Source organism: Protopterus annectens, chromosome 6.part0 (genome assembly GCF_019279795.1).
Source record: "Protopterus annectens isolate FY-2018-M chromosome 6.part0, PAN1.0, whole genome shotgun sequence".
Lineage (NCBI taxonomy): Eukaryota > Metazoa > Chordata > Ceratodontiformes > Protopteridae > Protopterus > Protopterus annectens.
In genome coordinates, this window is record NC_056737.1 from 1,192,584,973 (window position 1) to 1,192,604,528 (window position 19,556).

Sequence of the window (19,556 nt, forward strand, 5' to 3'; positions counted from 1 at the left end):
TTAACCTTGTTTAACCGGCGCTGCCCGATGCTGCTCTAGTGGCAACTCCGCGCTAAATTGCGCTAAAGCACGTTAAAGTGTGCTTGATAGCAGGGGCTGGAAAGAAGCAGGAATAGACCCAAAACGGACAATAAAACTAGAGTTTCAAGTCAGTAACCACCTCTACAGGGGGCAGGGAAGCTGCTCAATGTTATTCACTGCCACTGATCAACAGAGAGACCCTCCTTCAGCCCAAGCAAAAATGGCCTCACAGAAACGTTCAAACAGTTCAGGAACAGCAAGCCTGTAACTGAACTTTTTTAACTCTCAGAAAAGTGGGAAAAAGCAAGATTTTTTTTGTTTTGTTTTTACAGAGATAGCAGAGGTTCACAAGTAATATCAAGTTATAACAGTGCAGTAAATGACCCCACACAAGAGTGCTAGGTCAAGGACAGAAAATATGCAAGTTTTAAGAAAAAAACGATTTAAAATTAAGTGCAAACAGGAAATTCAGCAAACAGCTTTTGGTTGTGCTCTAAATACAGCTACTAATACAGAAATCAAGTTTAACAAGCCAGAAAATGCTCAAGCTAGGCAGCTATGCAGAAAAACTTAGCAAATAAACAGAGAAAAAATACTTAAAATCTCAAAAAGTGGCTCCCTTCTTCTCTCAGCGTTTTTTCCTCTTGGAGGGTGCTTCACCAACAGCCAACAAGCCTGAAAAGATGCCCAAACCACGAGGCAACTAGGTTTTAAGAGAGGAAGATGAAAAAGTTTTGGAAATGACCCCTAGTGGCCAGTAAAACTACAGTTTCAAGTCAGTAACCACCTCTACGGGGGGCAGGGAAGCTGCTCAATGTTATTCACTGCCACTGATCAACAGAGAGACCCTCCTTCAGCCCAAGCAAAAATGGCCTCACAGAAACTTTCAAACAGTTCAGGAACAGCAAGCCTGTAACTGAACTTTTTTAACTCTCAGAAAAGTGGGAAAAAAGCAAGATTTTTTTTTTGTTTGTTTTTTACAGAGATAGCAGAGGTTCACAAGTAATATCAAGTTATAACAGTGCAGTAAATGACCCCACACAAGAGTGCTAGGTCAAGGACAGAAAATATGCAAGTTTTAAGAAAAAAACGATTTAAAATTAAGTGCAAACAGGAAATTCAGCAAACAGCTTTTGGTTGTGCTCTAAATATAGCTACTAATACAGAAATCAGGTTTAACAAGCCAGAAAATGCTCAAGCTAGGCAGCTATGCAGAAAAACTTAGCAAATAAACAGAGAAAAATACTTAAAATCTCAAAAGTGGCTCCCTTCTTCTCTCAGCGTTTTTTCCTCTTGGAGGGTGCTTCACCAACAGCCAACAAGCCTGAAAAGATGCCCAAACCATGAGGCAACTAGGTTTTAAGAGAGGAAGATGAAGGAGTTTTGGAAATGACCCCTAGTGGCCAATAAAACTACAGTTTCAAGTCAGTAACCACCTCTACGGAGGGCAGGGAAGCTGCTCAATGTTATTCACTGCCACTGATCAACAGAGAGACCCTCCTTCAGCCCAAGCAAAAATGGCCTCACAGAAACTTTCAAACAGTTCAGGAACAGCAAGCCTGTAACTGAACTTTTTTAACTCTCAGAAAAGTGGGAAAAAAGCAAGATTTTTGTTTTTTTTTTTTTTGTTTTTGTTTTTCATAAACTTAATTCATACTTCCACATTCTATAAATGTATCGTTTTACCTAGGTATGCTTATGCTCATTCTATTTTAATTGGTTTGTCTGTGGTTAGTAATAAATACATGAACTCAGCAATATACTCAGCATTCCATGCCTCTTTATTCTTGTGGTATCCTACTTTATACAGTGAAAACTTGCACCTTACCCTTAAACCCAACCACCTCCTAGACACACATTTGTAGTAGTCATGCTATTGGAACAGCCATGTGCACATTGTATTTCTTTTTCAGGCTTTTAAGTCTAAGTTATATTAACTTGGTCATATCTGTCTCATAGATTTTTGTAGTATCTTGTGAGCCCGGATTTTATTTATTATTTTTATTTTTATTTTTTATTTTATTTTACATTTGTTAACTGGGAAAGTCCAACTGGATACATATCCATTTTCAGTGGAGGCCCTGGGAGAAAAGCTCCATGTTATGCAAGAATTTAGTAACAACAACAATAAAAATGTAGGTATTTAGTAACAATAAAAATGTAGGTTACAAGATATCTAAAATTTAACAATAAATCTATTTACAAAAGTTTTGTAACAATTAAAGAAAGAAAAATGCAGGTTGCAATAATCTCTAGAAAGTTAACAATAGGTCAAAGACAAATGTCATCTGTAGGTTACATATAGATAGGACATAAAAAACATTGTCTTTGAAGCAGTGAATACAGAGAAATCAATCTTTTAAGAGAGGTGTGTCTGTAAAATAAGCATTTTCAGTTAGAAAGCAAGGAAGATAAGAGAGAAGGTTATTTAGGTTGGAGGGATTATAATTCGTGTGGGCAGAAATAGTAAGTTATAGAGGGAGAAAAGGGTAACCACATCTGTGAGCTCAGTTTGGTTTAAAAGGTTTGTTGGTGTGTTTTTGGGTTAGTTGGGGTTTTGATAAGAGCACGACTATTTTTTGACTACCTCAGTATCTTTTTTTATAGTTTAGTTGGGGTTTAGACATGGACATAGCCAGTGTCTGTGCATGTGTGTATTTAGAGATATTTTGAACTGAGGCAAAGAGCTGTTAGAGGTTACGTCTGGAGGAAGGGAGTTCCATTGTTTTCCAGCAGAGTTGGAAAACAAAGAATCTCCAGCTGAGTTGTTTGCTTTGGTTGTTTGCACTAGCATTCTGCTGGATGAGCACGGAGGGATGTTAGGTTGTTATAGGGGCTAATAATTTTAGTTAGAATCGGGGTACTGGTAGGTTGGTAGAGGATTTTATGAATAACTATGAGTTGGTTATAGTATATTTGATTGGGTAGTTCTAGCCAACCTAATTTGTGAAGATTATGACAATGGTGGGTTCTGTATGTGGAGCCTGTGGCAAATCTTGCTATATTGTTCTAGCAGCTGGTGATTTTGTTGAGGTTTGATTTAGATAGATTAGTGAGGATGGGTGAGGCATAGAGAAGGGAGGACAGAAGATGTTTGTGAGCTATGATGGTTCTGGCAGTTGGGGTTAGAAATTTCTTTATCCTATACATGGATCCTATTTTTTTATTTACTGTTTTTATGGTTTTGTCTATATGGGCATTATAATTCAGACTTTAATTATGTTCCTAGCATTAACACGGAGAACCTTTATTATCTTTGGGTGATGGAGGTAGTTCCTTATCACTTTTCATAAGTAACATGGGTGTTATTGCTGGTGGGGGATTTCAGTTGTTTTATAACATTATTGATTATGTACCTTATTTCTGCTGTTTTGATATATAGCCCTCAAATTAAATGGGTGGGATGATTTAATTGTTTTATTTATTTAGTACCTCAGGATTAGCCCAGCATTCGTATGGTTATTGGTTATGAATCTAGTTTCTACTTCTGTTTTACATAGTTGTCAGGTTTATGGATATTTTTTGTTTGTTCTTTATGTATATATGGTCTGCTGCAGGCACTCACTGCTAGTAGCCCACGACATACCTCCTTGCTGCCACTTGTTTGAAAACGCAACTGCTCACCTCCCACTTGCCCCATATCCTGTTTCTGCACAGCCCTCCCAACACTTAGCCCTATAAAGCCGAATAGCCCTATCAGGACTGTAACTCTAACCCCAAAATCTCCCGGCCAGAGTCCTTGCTTCCTTACCCTAAAACTCTCTTTGTGTTCCCTAATTCATAAAGTCCCTGCCTGACTGTAAAATCCCTTTTTCACTCCCTTTCCATGGCTACTGCATTACCTTGCTTGAACTCAAATAATCCACTTGGGTAAAGGGTGACAGCTGCTTGTCAAGCCTCATATTTGAATTTGAGAGCAATTGGCAGGCTGCACCAGATACAAAAACACTCAGGTCCTTGGGTCTTTGATTGTGTTTTTGAGCACTTTGGACCCGAACGCTTGTATTATACCCATGTATGTGTTCTACTTTGAGAATGTATGTTCTCCAACTCAAATGACCATGAGGGCTGTGCAAGCAGTATGCAATAAAGTATTTCACTGAAGGTAGGCAGCCAAGGATCTTTAGAGATAGGCTTCATTAGTCAGGCTTCATTGGTCCCTGGATAAGTGTCACTGGTACACTATAGTATGATAAGGGTGGTTTGTATCATAAAGAAGAGACCACTAAAGTTGGTTGGCAGAAGTTAATAATATGTTCTATATAAAAGTAAACTATAAACTTACTGATGACTTTGATTTTTTGATGAGGCTGACAGGTAAGAGAGTAACTTATGGATGGCCAAAGACTGAACTCAAAAGCATCATTTGCCTGATGTTTAACCTGCCCCAGCTTTAAGTTAAAAAAGTGTGATATTTAAAATCTATCCCTATTTTTATGGTCATTGCATCCACATCATGTACAGATTTCTTGCAGTAAGGTTGAGAGATATGCATACCCCTCAACTATCCAGATTTTTGCCTCATATTTTTGGCCTATTCCTCATAAAATGTGTGGTTTTCTGGCAAATCACTGAAGATTTAAATAGCATACATTTGAGTTTCAGTCTTCACTTCCTTCATTAAATGCATGGTGGGTTGTAATGACCGATTTTTGAGGGGCCTTTTATGGTTAAAATATTCTGAAATGGGTAGTTTTATCGTTATTGGTTCATACATTTTGTTTCATTGCTTACTGGAAAAATGTTCAAAACTACAAATTTAAAACATACTCTACAAGTGTAAATGTTTCTATGTGCAACTAGCTGTTTTTTTGTTTCTTAAATGGCACACTGTGTTGTAAAATCTGAAAGCAGTGTTAGCATAATTGCATTTGGTGCAGAAGGCTGTGGATTCTACTCCCACATCATGTAGATGGAGTGCTGGTATTGCAGTGCCCATATGACTGTTGATTATTTGGTGCATTATAAGGGGTGCTAGGAGTTCTACACTCCTGAGTATGTCCTTTGTATGAGATGCCTAGTGACTATGAAATTGTTGGTAATTTCCTATTGTAATATTACCAACTTACCAATTTTTTAATGCAATATAGGCAATTAATTCTTCAAGGAAAGCAGGCACTGAATTTGTAGATAAAACATTGATATGTGAAGTTGTTTTGCTGGTAGCAACCTCTTCATTAGGTACGGATTTCTTTAGTGTGGAATTCAGATGATTTTACATCTGCAGAGATTGTGAATATGGAGTAATATTGGTGGATTATAATGACAGAAGTCTTGAGTGGCCTTTTATGGTTGAAAATGTCTGAAATGGGTAGTTATTGGTTTATACAGTTTGTTTCATTGCTTATAAAAAGAATGTTTAAAACTACAAATTTAAAACACTTTCTAACAAGTGGTGCTGTATTGTACAAGGAATATAATTCAATGCAGTCAAGAAGGTGACTGAAAGAACAAATACACTTATGCATGGCCCTAAAAAATGTGTGCAAGGAGTCTGTTTTGAAAACAGCCCAAAGGTAAACTTAATTCTTCACTGGCCAGATGCACTTTCTATGAATGTGGATTTTCATGCCGTTTCAATGAATATGAATTTTTCCATTTCAATGAATGTGAGTTTCAAGGGCAGAGAAGTTTACTGCTTATGCTAAGTCCGTTTTCATTGCAAGACTGTATTGTTTTGCAAATGGCTACCTATGTTTGTGCTATTTTATTTCAATATCTATAATGACTGTAGAAGCAAATAAGAGAATAGTATGCATGGTAACTGGTGAGAAATAACCAAATAATGGAACACTGGAATGGCTGAGGAGGAGGGTGTTGCTGGGGGGAGGGGGTTGCTGCAGGACCAGCTGCTCTGGTGGGGGGCAGTCTATTATCCTGCCTAGGGCCCTATTTGACAGTGATCTGGCTCTGGTATTTAAAGTAGAAAATAATATGCAAAAGTGGTTGTAGATAAAGATACCTTGGAATGTAGTTATTCTTCCTATGCATTTAAATAATTTAAGGAAATGACTGAAGTGGCTTTCTTGGGGAGTGACCCTGTGGGTGTGGCTCAAATAGGGGTGTTTCATGACTGTGGTGTGGGTGGGGCTTAAGGGGCGCCTGAGCACTACTTCGCCTCGGGCGCCATTTCGGCTAAGGCCGGCCCTGGTGTCACAGCATGATCACATCAGTGTTATACTCCACTGTTGTTGGCATGGGGGCATAGTTCAGTTTGTATCACAGCACGATGCTGAAAGATTTACAGTCCTCTGCCAGTACAACACTGTGATAATGTCAAGTGATACAGTGCAGTGTTGTCAGAGTGTTTGTTTTTTAATACTGATCATGTGCAGCCATGTTTGTGAATGGTGTCCCTTTAAATTGTTCCTAGACCTGTCCTACTGCAGTCTCTTGCCAGTTACCACTACCTAGACACATCATTGTATGTCACACCATGGCCAGCACACTAGACCACCAGTAGTAACATTTATGTGCTTCACTTATAGGCTTTCATTGTTTGAGTTGCAGCAGTTTGCACTGTATTGTCTTTTGTGTATTTATTTACTATTTTATTAAAATATCAGTCTACTAATATCAGTCTACTAATATTCTATAAACATAAATACTTCTTTCAGGAGTGACCATGAGGACTGGATTTGTTATGAGATTAGTGTCAAACACTATTCAAGCAGGGGGAGACTCAAGCAGAGGACTACAGTATGAACCTTGTTAACAGCCAATAAAATTAACTCACTATACCACACTGTTGTACAATTGTTTGATACATTTCTAGAGGATTTCCATAGTGTTAGCTGACAGACCCTTTACATTTAATGGCTTGCACATATCCTTTTTCCAACATTGAAGTCAAAGTATACTTAAATGAGCTTGAAGTGCAAGCTGATTTAAGTATACTTTGTTCTGCACTTGAATTGTTTTACAGATAGTACTGCATTTTATTTATTTGTTTCATTGAATATTAATTGAATATTGCAATCTCTTCTCTCTGCAGTTATCTTCCCACCCTGCCTCCCTGTTCTTTTTGTGGTATTAATCTCGGTGGCTTTGGAATTGCCTGCCCCTCATGGAAATTTGTGTTTGGACACACCTCCTGGGCCCATCTCATTTGCTCACTCAACTGAGTGCAGTGAGATCATATTTTGATTTCAGACAGTCCATCCAGTCCCACCTCTTCAACTCTATCAACTGTGTATAGAGAGAGCATTTGGGAAGGACAGCCCCTGTAGTCTCTTAATCTTAATCTATTCCATCCATACCTCTCAACCTGGAAACATCAAAAATCTGGACAAGGCCCATGAAAAATAGGTACAAATCTGTACGCTGATTAACATCTAATTTGCATATATAAATATGTAACCCCACCCACTCCGATGGAATTGTGGGATACCAACTTTCAAACACAAACTGAAGAACAGATAACCAAAACATGGCACTAGAGTCCCCCTGCAGCCATACCAATGTCCCATTACCTGGCTCTTTCACCCCATTTGCCATAGACACTAATGTGTGCATATTGCTTTGCTTCTGCAATGGTTAATTGGATTTTATTTTTACATTTTACAGCACAGCAATGCAGAAACACTAATAGACATCTGGTAAACAAAGCAATACTGTCTCACAATGAAAATAGGCTTGGCATTAAAACTTCTCTGTCCTTGAAACTCACATTCATTGAAACCCACACCACATCCAAAGAAAATGCATCTGGCCAGTGGTGGATAAAGATTACCTTTGGGTCGTTTTCAAATCTTTGGCCCCTTGCACACAAAACAAGAAACATACATGTGTTCTTTTCTTTGATACACCTTCCTGACTTTATTAAATTATATTCCTTGTATAATACAACACACTTGCTAGAGCAAATTTTAAATTTATTGTTTGAATATTTTTTCCAGTAGGCTGTACTGTAGGCAATGAAACAAAACACATGAATCAATAATGACAAAACTGCCCAATTCAGAACATTTCCATCATAAAAGTCTACTTCCACATCCACACTATAAATAGAATGTCAGTAGTGTAAGCCATAGGCATCTTGCACAGTGACTTGCACTTATTTTTAATTTAATTTTTTTGGGAGGGGGACAAAAAGTCAAAAACCAAGGACACATTTTAAACAATGCTTGCATAATTTTGAAAAATTGCTAGAATAAAATGTTGTGTTACCACCATGCATTTCACTGGCAAGGTTTGAACCCAGGACCCTATGCACTACAGTCAGAACATACCACTATGCCAAATCAGCAGCTTCCTGAAACACAGGAAGACTGAAACTTAATGGCTATCACTTAGTGAATTAATTTCTCACTTCTCACCATAGCTCTCAACCTCTTAGCACAAAAAACCTTGACAAAGCCAATAATGGGGGAATACAGATTCAGTTTTCACTTCTATCCGGAGAATTTTTCCTCAGGCAGACAGCAAATGTTGGAGGTGTGGAGGGGAAGAAAGAGGTAATTCGGAACATATTTTCTTGGAGTGCAGTGAGTTGGCGGACTTTAAGGATTCCCTGTGGGATGCACTGTTCAAGATGCTGGGTGGACAGATTGGTCTGAGGAGGGAGATTGTTTTGCTGACTATGATACAGATTCAGAATTACTTAGACATGGTAAGACCTTGCTGTGTCTAATAATGATGGATGCCAAAAACAGCAATTACTAGAATATGGAAATCAAAGTCTAAACCAACTATACTGAAAGTAGTGAATATAGTAACAGAGATAAAACAACTGGAATTGGGATCTTTAGAAAAGGGTAGGAGCAAACTACATAGGAAAAAATGGGAATTGTGGGAACAATACATACAAGGGAAGAATGAGGTTTATAAGGCAGCAGGACTTAAATGAGCTATGTAATGTTTGAATGAGAAATATTGGGTTGATTACAAGTGATGTATACTGTTTGCAAATGGGAGTATGTCAGAATGGTTTGTGATGTAAAATGCTTGCTACTAGGATTGTGTTGGTGTGGTTTGTTTTCATTTATTTAAATGTATGATTGCCTATGTAGTAAGTGGTGGTTTAATAAAGATGTTTCTTGTTTTTAAGAAAGGCAGGAATTGAATAATTTATGTAATATTGCTTAGGTTATATGACATAGCGCAATATATGAAAAGTATAATGTTTGCTATGTTAATATACTTTGATTACTTTTATATAAATGTAAATTTGCCTGTGTCACAACTGATACTTCAATAAAGGTGTTTTTTTTTTTAAAAAAGGACATATGTGGGAGTGCCTATGCCCTTTACATTTATATGCTAACTCTGTGGTCACATGATTAGTGGTATTGCTTTCCCTTGGGTAATAATTAGAAGTGATTTCAAAACTGGTGAACAGAAACTGATAGATTTAAAGCTGTCCACTCTGCACTCAACCAAGTGTTGGTGCAGGGAAACTGATTTATACATCATGGTGGGGGGTAACAGGACTACTGTTTTTAAATATCTCAAAACTATAAAATTGGTCCAAGAAAAGAAACCTTTTTAAAAAAAAAATGTTCCAGTCCAATGGGTTTGCTGTGAAACTATAATTGGTATGCCATGCCCAGGTGACAACATCAAATCAAATGAAATACCTTTATTATGGTCAGTGATGCGGCTCACCTGTGTGAACCCTAGTGCCCTCATAATGAGGAGGATGCCCCTTCCTAGTATGATAGTTTCAGCAGTGTGCACACTATTGAAATAACCTGAGAAAAGTCAATAGGGTTGACCAGCACTGATCTGACAAGAAAGTCAGTAAAGTGTTGAAAGAACATCTTGACAAGACATGGATCCGTCCCCATTGCCTTTACTTTTTCTACTTACGTTAGGTAGAGGTAGAGGTGTTCATTGTAATATGTATGTGTAAACATATTGATGAATTTCACAACTGTTACGCTCCTAAACTTATTAATGTCATTCAGGTCCTAATCAAGGAGTAATGCCAAAATACTACACCCTAAACAACACACTATTATGCATTTTGTCCTTCTAAAGTCACCATCCCTGACCAGTTCCAGGACATATGATCACATCCCTTATCCAAGGTTTTAGGTGTGCATCTAATAGCTCAGCTGATTAGCCATTTGTTCACCATCAAGATGAATCTGCTGTTAAACTTGTTTTGCATGATACTTCAGTCCACAGAGTCATTTGTAATGTACACCCAGCTTTTCCTGATCAGATCAGACATTTTGCCATTCTCCTCACTTAGCAGCGCTGTCTACAGCTAGAAAGAGCACTGCAATATGTGATAATTTGGCAGATAATGTATTGTACGTAGTACTCAATTAAACATAAGGACTTACAATAAATCACAAAGACGCTTAAGACATAATGATATATCATTCAAGAATGTATCTTGTTATACCCTAATGGTGTTTGGTAACTTGATTTCAACTAAGACGATACTGTAAAACAAAGTCAACTTCAAGACAGTTCAACTTGTGCAAATACTATGATCTTATACTATTATAACTACATATTTAATCATTTATGATTCATTCACTCGTACTATGATACCTGCAAAGTCACAGAGGAGCCATAGCCTATTCAGGGAAGTAAGAAGCAAAAGCACGAGGCAGACAAAGAATCAGCTTCAAACAATATATCAATCCATTGCAAAGTTCACACACACACGAACACACACACACACACACACACACACACACACACACACACACACACACACACACACACACACCAAGTAAAGGTCTCGGTAAGGCTTCTAAATAAAAGAAATCCTTTCTGCACACACTTACTTCTTCTCCATTCAACCGGGAGTGAGTAAATCCATTTTGGCGATTGCTTTTTGTTCCCTCTCGCTTGTCGAGCCTTCTAAATGAAAATACATCCTTGCTTTCTGTTCCCGCTTGCTCGAAAAGCATTTGAACTGGAAACCCAGAAATATGTGCGTGGCGTGCAAAGCTTGATTCCATCAGGCTGGTAGCCCTAACGAGCTGACGTCATCATGCACGTGATGATGTCAGCTTACAAAGCGCGAAAAATTTAAAAAAATTAAAAAAATAAAGAAAAAATCAGAAATGAAGGGGTGCCACTCAGGAATCGTGGCACCCCATTATTTGGACCCCAAAACTCGGTAAACACAGAGTAATTCGGGACAGTTGGGAGGTATGATTCCATCCCTCTCCACTAACAAAAAAAATATATATATACTTTAGCTGCTCTTACTGTAACTGTCTCCTACCTTCTTTATTACCTTAGCTTGCTGTTCTGTGTGCTCTTAAGTGTTCATGTGCTCTTATTCTGCACTTACTACTGCTTGTTAGTAGCACTTACTACTGCTTGTTAGTAGCTGTCAGGATGTATTAGTGTATGTATTAGTAATATGCTTAGTGCATTTAAGGCTTGAAAAGGGTTAACACATTTATTCTATTTCACACTACATAAAATCTGTATGAATTGCAGAAGCTTTCTAACCTTGTATTGTCATGAAATATGCGCAGCTATAATTTTTGCTTATGCTTTGGAAATTTACAGGGAAGCAGATAATGTCTGCTTGTGTCAGGAAAATAATGAATAGATGTATTACTATTATAAGACTTAGACAAGGAGTTCCGCTTGTGCTGTGAGAAAATACACAGCTGCAGAAGCTATAGATAATTAGAACAAAGACTGCTTGAAAATATGAACTGCAATTAGCATTTGCTTGTGCCTAAGCTAGAAAAGTACCTTGAAATGTAACACATGTATTAGAACTACACAATAGAAGCTTGTAACGGGCTAGAGCCCACCTAGGCCAGGTTGTTTTTCTCAAAATGTTTTTCATAAATCCAGTCGTCAGCAGAAAATCTGAGTAACATCTGCTGTAGAAGAATGCTGAAAGTTGTGTTTGATTACGTCAAACATAGAAGGCAATGTCTTGTAGAACAGTGTAAGAATAGCATACTTTCTGTTAGTAGTTAGGCAAAATCCTGTATTTGCATGTTTTTGTCTTCTTGCAGCAAGTTATTAAATGTGCCTTAGCTGAACCTTACGTGTATTGGTCTTTGAAGTTTTTTCCTTTAACAGATTGGTCCTTTGGACCGGAAACCTTCACTTTGCCTTGGATCAGACAGGCCAGGTGGCTTGATACCGTACGGGGAAGAAACCACATCGGTTCTTCTTATTTGAAAAGCCCTCCGACTGAATTGTCATACAAAAGAGGCCAGCCACTTTCTGATCTGCGACTGAAGGATGGGTTTTCACAAACCAGGTGATCAATCACGAAGGCTCATGTAAGGTGAATCTACTTTTTTTTGTTTTTAGATCAGGGACTAGATTTGTATTGTTTTTGTCAGGACTGTATTTTTACAAGTTAGGGACAGAAAAGATTACTGTCTTGTCATAGATCAGGGAAAACAGAGTAGGTAGGCAATCATTCTGAAGAGATGATAACAAAATCCGTGGTACCACGTTAAAAATAAGGAATTACATAATGATTAAAAAGGGTAGAACAAAATGGGTAATAATTGCACAAAAAGACCCCAAAATCCACCATTAACTGAAGACGCAAAATACATGCAGTCACAGCGTGCTGATAATATTAAATACTATTCAAAATGGGTTAATAAGTATGAATTTGACGGTAAATTAGTAAAATCCTCGCTTGTCAAATTTGTCAAACAGCTTAAAACTGATTCCAAAGGTCAGGTAAAAAAGCAGCACCAATTAGGAATTCCTCAGGCACACAGGTGGATTGAGGAAGTAAACCGTAGGGAACAAAAGAATAATAAATCAAAAGCAATGTTTTTAGATAAGGAGGACAATAACTTAGTAATAGCATAGGCCCCTCCGCCTCCTTTACCAGAATATGAAGCATGTAAACAGGTTAGTCCACCTCACAATATCCTGCTGTCACTGAAAATAGAGACATTACAAAAGCAAAAACATTTATTAGAGATCCCATCGAGACCAGGTCTCGAACATGGGCAGGTAACTCAAAAGGGGACATTGAATTATATCAAATGGGTAGGAACTCACGATCTATGAGTGAAGAAAAAATATGCCCACTTATCCTCAGGCAGGGCAAGAAGGTCAGGACCCAACTATTCTAGTGTGTAGACCCTGGACTCCAGAAGACATCCGGAAAGCCACTGAGGGAATTCACCATCCAAAAGTTAATTTCAGAAAGTTCTTAGAAGATATACAAGGAATGAGGCTAAGTTATAATTCAAACTGAGAAGAGGTAGAAAAAGTAGTCAGACAAATTGTGGGACCAGATTGGCACATGATTAGTGGCAACTGGAATTCCCGTGAAGCTGCGCTCAGGCCTCTCCCACATAGCAGCGCAGAGCTAGACAGCAGAGTGAAAGGTCTTACAGACCGCATCTCTGAGAAATGGAAGCCTAGGGCAGACTGGACTTGCATTAATCAATGCATCCAACAAGAAGGTGAAACTATTGACAGATATTATGCCAGACTGTTAGAATGTTTTAATAACCATTGTGGAATGCAGGTTCCTGAAGATCAGACACAAGATCCCCCATATGAGCAGCAGTTAAAGAATGCATTTTTGAAAGGCAGCATTGCACCCATAAGCAGTTTTATTACAAAGCACATGGTAGATCATCCTACAAGCAGGTTACAGTCATTACTTGAATATGCTAGGCATGTCAAAAGGCATTTTAATAGCAAAAAGAAAAAGAAAGCCCAAGTATTTTCTGTAGAAGATGGAGCAGAAGTTTATGTAGTACAGTCCGGGAAAAAGGGCAAGAGAAATGCCCAGGGAAACAAACAATCTGATCAGTGATCAGAGGACTTTGAAGGGTGAAAGAAAAGGGGTGTATGTTTTAAATGTGGTAAAAAGGGCCACTTGGCAAGGGATTGCAAGAAAAACAAGAAGGCAACCACGGAAGATAAGGAGGGTGAGGACTGACTATATGATAGTCAAGAATCACTAGAAGGGGATAGCAGAGAAAGGACAAATGAGAATGTGATAGAAGGAGTAGAGGATGTGACAGAAGAAAAAGAGGAAGTGCAGGAAGTTACAGACAGTGAAGAAAATGAAATATTGGATTTAGCTTTATTAAGCTTAGAGCTCTATATAGCAGACACAAAACCAGAAGTTACACTCCTGGTAGAAGGGAGGGAGGTCTAATTTTTGTGTGACTCACGGGCATCACGGACCCTGATACATCCCTCCAAACTGCCAGAGAATTCAGAGTCACCTGATTACATACTAGTGAAAGCAGCTAATGGACAGCTGTATTGGGAGCCCCTCTCCCGTAATATTGCAATAACTGATCCTGTTTCAGGATTGACCCAGAAAAGCAAAATTGTTGTTTCCACAACATGCCCAGTAAACCTCTTGGGAAGAGACCTTATGCAGCTATTTGGTATAGCAGTAGTTCCGACTATGCAGGGTATGGAAGCACAGCGACAAATTGATACCTTTGCAGTGCAATTGGAGGGTGAAATGTTCCATTGGTACAGCCAGGACTTGGTTACGACTGGTCCAGGGGCAGTGACAGAAGAGTTGATGAATGTAGCCATCAGCAAGTTCCCCTCCCTTGACATTGATAAACAACATATGTTGCACTGTACACTGTATTATTGTAACACACCAGGACCTGATAAGGAATATGAGCAAGAATTGTTTAGAAATCGTGCAAACAGTTTGATATTACGTAATCTGTACTGGGACATGGAAGGGAACAGTGTAGCCAGCTGTTTATTGCCCCAGGAGTTCTTTGCACTCTATAAATCTAATTGATTACCACAAGTTAACTTAACTAAGGACAAGAATGTAAAATGGGTAGACTTAGGAGAAAAAATTTAATTTATTTTATTTTATTTTACATTTGTTAACCAGGCTAGTCCAACTGGATACATGTCCATTTTCAGTGGAGGCCCGAGGAGAAAAGCTCCACTATCTAATGCATAATAACAAAAATACATTCAAAGTACATAGGTAATTTAAGACACAACTAAAACAGGGATTTAAAATTACATAGGGAATTAAGACACAAGTAAAACAGGCATATAGGCTTTCCTTTCAGTAAGTTCAAAAAGGTGAATACAGAGCCTATCAAATTTCTACAGTACAGGTCAAAGTACATAGGTAATTTGAGATTCAACTAAAACAGGCATTCATAATTACATAGGGAATTTAAGACTCAACTAAAACAGGCATTTAGGCTATCTTTTCAGCAAGTTCAAAAGGTGAAAACAGAGACTATCAAATTTCTTCAGTCCAGGTATATAAAATGTGAGACAGAAATAATTAAGTAGTTTAAAAGCAAAAGATAGAGTTACTAGAAAATTTTAGTTTTGAAGTTGAGAGAGTCAATTTCTTAGGTAGAGATGAAAAATAAAATGGAGAAATAGAGTTGGGAGACAGTGCAAAGGATGCAGGAGAAGGTAGGAGGTACGTGATCAGCTAGGGTTATTGCAAGAGCAAAGCCAGTGATTGGTTAGAAAATGTTTCAGTTGAGTTTTAAATAGTGTGATAGAAGTTTGGGCTAAGAGGTCTGTAGGAAGTTGATTCCAAATTTTACCAACTGAGTTGGAAAATATAGAGTCACCTGCTGTATTCTTTGATAGAGAGGTTTGAATCAGTATTTTATTGGAAGAGCATAGGGTTTTAGGTTGTTATAGGGTTTTATCAGGGTGGAGAGCATTGGTATCTTTTCTGGGTGGTGAAGGGCTTTATGGGCAGTTGTAAGCTGATAGTATTGAATTAGGTGAGGTAACTCCAGCCACCCTAGGTTAAGGAGGTTCAGGCAGTGATGTGTTTTATATGGAGAGGCAGTGGCAAATTTGGCAATGTTGTTATAGGCTGTTGAAAGCCTATTGATGTTATGTTTAGAAAGATTAGTATATATGGGGGATGCATATAGTAGAGTAGAGATGAGATATGTTCTGGCTATGGTAGTTCTTGCTTCAGGAGTTAAGAAAGATTTGATTCTGTAGAGAGAACCTAATTTTTTGTTAGTTGCTTTTATGATAGAGTTGATATGAAAATCAAATTTTAGTAGGTTGTCGATAGTAACTCCTAGAAGTTTGGTTGTTTGGTCAGGAGGGATAAGGGTGCCATTGTTAGAAGTAAGTGTGAAACTAATAGGGGGAGACAGGTGTGTGGGTGAGAAGAGGAGAAGTTTAGTTTTCTTAGGGTTTAAGAGACGGCAGTGACTGGAGAACCATTGTTCTATGGTGGTAAAAGTTTTTTGAGTAAGTGAGTGGAGGTCAGCTTGGGTTGTGGCAGAGCAGATGATGGTGGTGTCATCGGCGTAATGAATGCAAGTAGTTAGTGGGGTGGCTAGATACAGGTCGTTAATAAAGATGGAAAATAAAAGAGGACCTAAGATGGAGCCCTGAGGTACTTCTAAAGTGGTAGGGAGAAGTTCGGAAAGATTGTTGTTCCATAAAACAGCTTGTTTCCGATTCTGAAGATAGGAAGTAAACCAGCTTAAAGCAAGATTATTGAGAGAGAGAGATTTTAAACAATGTAGGAGGAGTTGGTGATTCACCATGTCAAAGGCTTTTGACAGGTCTACAAAGAATGCAGATGAAAGAAGATTGTTATTCCGGTTTATGTTAATGGAGTCTATGAAGGATAATAAGGCTGTTGTGGTGCTATGGTAGGGACGAAAGCCATGTTGGCAAGTAGCTAGAAGGTTATTAGATAGGAGGTGATTTAAAAGCTGTTTGTGGATGCATTTCTCCATTATTTTAGCAATAGGAGATAGCAGTGCTATAGGGCGGTAGTTCAGTACTCAAATGAATCGCCTTTGAAGAGAGGGATGATGTGGGAGATTTTCCAGAGTGAGGGTATAGTACTTTCTTTTATGGTTCTGTTGATTAGAATAGAGATAGGGTAGGCAATAGCTTTAGCACCTAGCTGGAGATATTCCGCTGGCAATTTGTCAGCTGAGGGGTTGAGGGTTTGAGTTTCTGAAGTAAATTAAGAATATAGGAAGTAGGTATGGGTTTAAGTTGAAATAGAGGTGGAGTGCAGTTAGTATTACCTAGTAAAGAGGGGTCAGGGCTTTGTTGGTTGGCCAGTTTAAGTATGGTTGAAGTAAAGAAGTTATTGAATGTGTTAGCTGTTTGTAGGGAGAGTCAGGGCAGGAGCCTAGTGGGTTGGGGGTTTCAACCTTGCCGGGGGATAGTAGTGAGTTAATTGATTTCCAAAATTTTTGTGGTTGGTGGTGGGAGGATTGCTGTAGTTTGGTGTAATAGTTCCTTTTATCTTGTTTGATAGCAAGCTTAGTCTTGTTCCTTTTTTGTTTGAAGCTAAGGTGATCAAAAGAGTCTTTCGTGGTTCTCCATTTAGTCCAAGCTTTATTCTTACTAAGGATAAGTTGTTTGGTGTTGGTTGTTAGCCATTGAGCTGTCTTAGATTTCATTCGTATAGAACAGATGGGGGCATGATGATCGAGAATAGTAAGGAAGGTATTATTAAAGTGGTTAACAGCTTCATCTACTGGGAGAGTTTTTAGAGGTGACCAGTTAATCAAGCTGAGTTCGTTTTGAAACTGCTGAAGGTTAAAATGTTTTTTGCTGCGAGATGAGTGAATTAGGGGAGGTGTTGTTAGATGAGTTTTGTGCCTAATGATGTATGTGAGAGAGTGGTCGCTAAGGTCGTCTGGGAGGGTACCTGTTGAATACATTTGTTGGGGACTATTAGTCAAGATCCAGTCGAGAATGGTTTCTTTGTTATTGTTTTTATTTGTTCTAGTTGTGGAGTTAATGGTTTGATGGAATCAGTGCAGGTTAATAATGGTAGACAGATTAGTTTGTTTGCACATGTTCCAATCAATATTAAAGTCGCCTAGTAGTATTGTTTCTTGAAGGAGATTAATTGAAAACCAGTTTAGTAGGTCTTCTAATATGGGGGAATTGTTGCCTGGGGGAAGATAAGTGCAGATAATATTAATAGTTTTGTGTGAGTTTAGGGAGAGTTTGGAAATAATCATTTCAACATTAGAGTCATGTGGTGGGGTAAGGGCTGATTTACTTATTTCCAGTCCAGTTTTGAAGAGAATAGCTACTCCTCCACCTTTTTTGTTAAGACGATCTTGTCTTAGGATGTTATAGCCAGGGGGGATAATTTCGTTATCTTTTATTGTGGGTTTAAGCCAGGTTTCAGTAAGACAGAGAATGTCAAACTGTTGGACTTCTAGTAGGGCATGAAGAGCAGGAAGTTTGTTACATACGCTACCGATGTTAAGATGAGCTATTGTGAGAGATTTGGGAGGTTTAGTTTGTGGTGTAGACATAGGTTTCATAGTTTGGGAATTGGGGGATGGTATGTCTGTGTTTGGGCCTGGGTTGGGGTGGATGTCCCCATCAATTAATGATAAACCATGAATAAGGTTAGTTAGTTGTGAGGTTTTGATGCTGTGCAAGTATTTTGTGAGTCGAAGAATAAGGTATTTGATGTGTGAGAGATGATGATATTTAGGTTCAAGATATGAGTTGCTGTATATGGGACTGTGATGGGTTGTGAGTGTAGTTGGGGGGGGTAGCTAGGGTATGTTTGTGTGGAGTACAAAAGGTAGGATTTAAAGGTTGCTCATAGTAGGTTATGAGGTAGGTAGAGGTAAGAATAGTTAGAAGAGTTAGTAGTAGGAGAGGAAGGTGAGTGTAGGACATGTTGAGATGAGTGGGGATTGTATACAGTAGGTATGTGTTCAGAGAGGGAAAGGGTGGGTGTGGGAGTGGACTGCTATGGAGTGGGTGGAGAGAAGAATATGTTCTGATTGGCTAGGAAATGTGGTGGGTGTGGTTATGCGGGGATAAATGTAGAGGTCCCAGGGGCGGGTGGAATTTGGGGGCAGGGAGGGGAGCGGAGTGAGCCCGAAGGGCGAACGGAGCGGGCAGAGCCAAAGGAGTAGGAAATTGCTGAGAGGAAACAATCAGCCAGGTATAATAACAGCAGGTAACAACGGCAGATCAGTAGTCAGGAATCAGGAAAATGAATACTAGTTGTATAAATCCAAATACAGCAAAAAGTAAGTATTACTTTACAAATCTGAACACTTTTAAAAGAAATTCCTGAGGTCTAATGGCTTACCGGCTAGCAGAATGTAATTGCTGAAGAGCACTTGTGTCCTGGTGGGAGACTAGAGATTTAAAGATGGCTCCATGCTCAGCAGGATTCTAATATAGACTTTGTATTGGGGGAGGGAGATAGCACAAGGGGTGTAAACCAGGTGGAATGCAAAGAAACCAGAGAGGCAATCAGTGGAAATCAGTGAAGGCCTCAGAGAGGGTAAGTAATAATTCAAACTACCTGTAAAGTGAAGGAGAGAAGAGACAGCAAAGTTTATTAAGGATGGGAGTGTGTCTTTACATTGACTTGCTGATTAGAAACCAGTTTGTGCACAGATTAGAGTAGGGAGATACAATAGCAATGATAGAGATGCAAATAAGCAGGTGATCCTCCAAGTGATACAAACTAAGGCAGAAAGAACTGAGAGGGCTGCTTGATGGTTAATTTAATTTAGTCACAGGGATGTGAATTAAAATCTATACTGTCTATTGGACAGTTAGGATTACTGTACTATCGGGGGGGGGGGGACAAGGCTACAACAGTCAGTTTTATT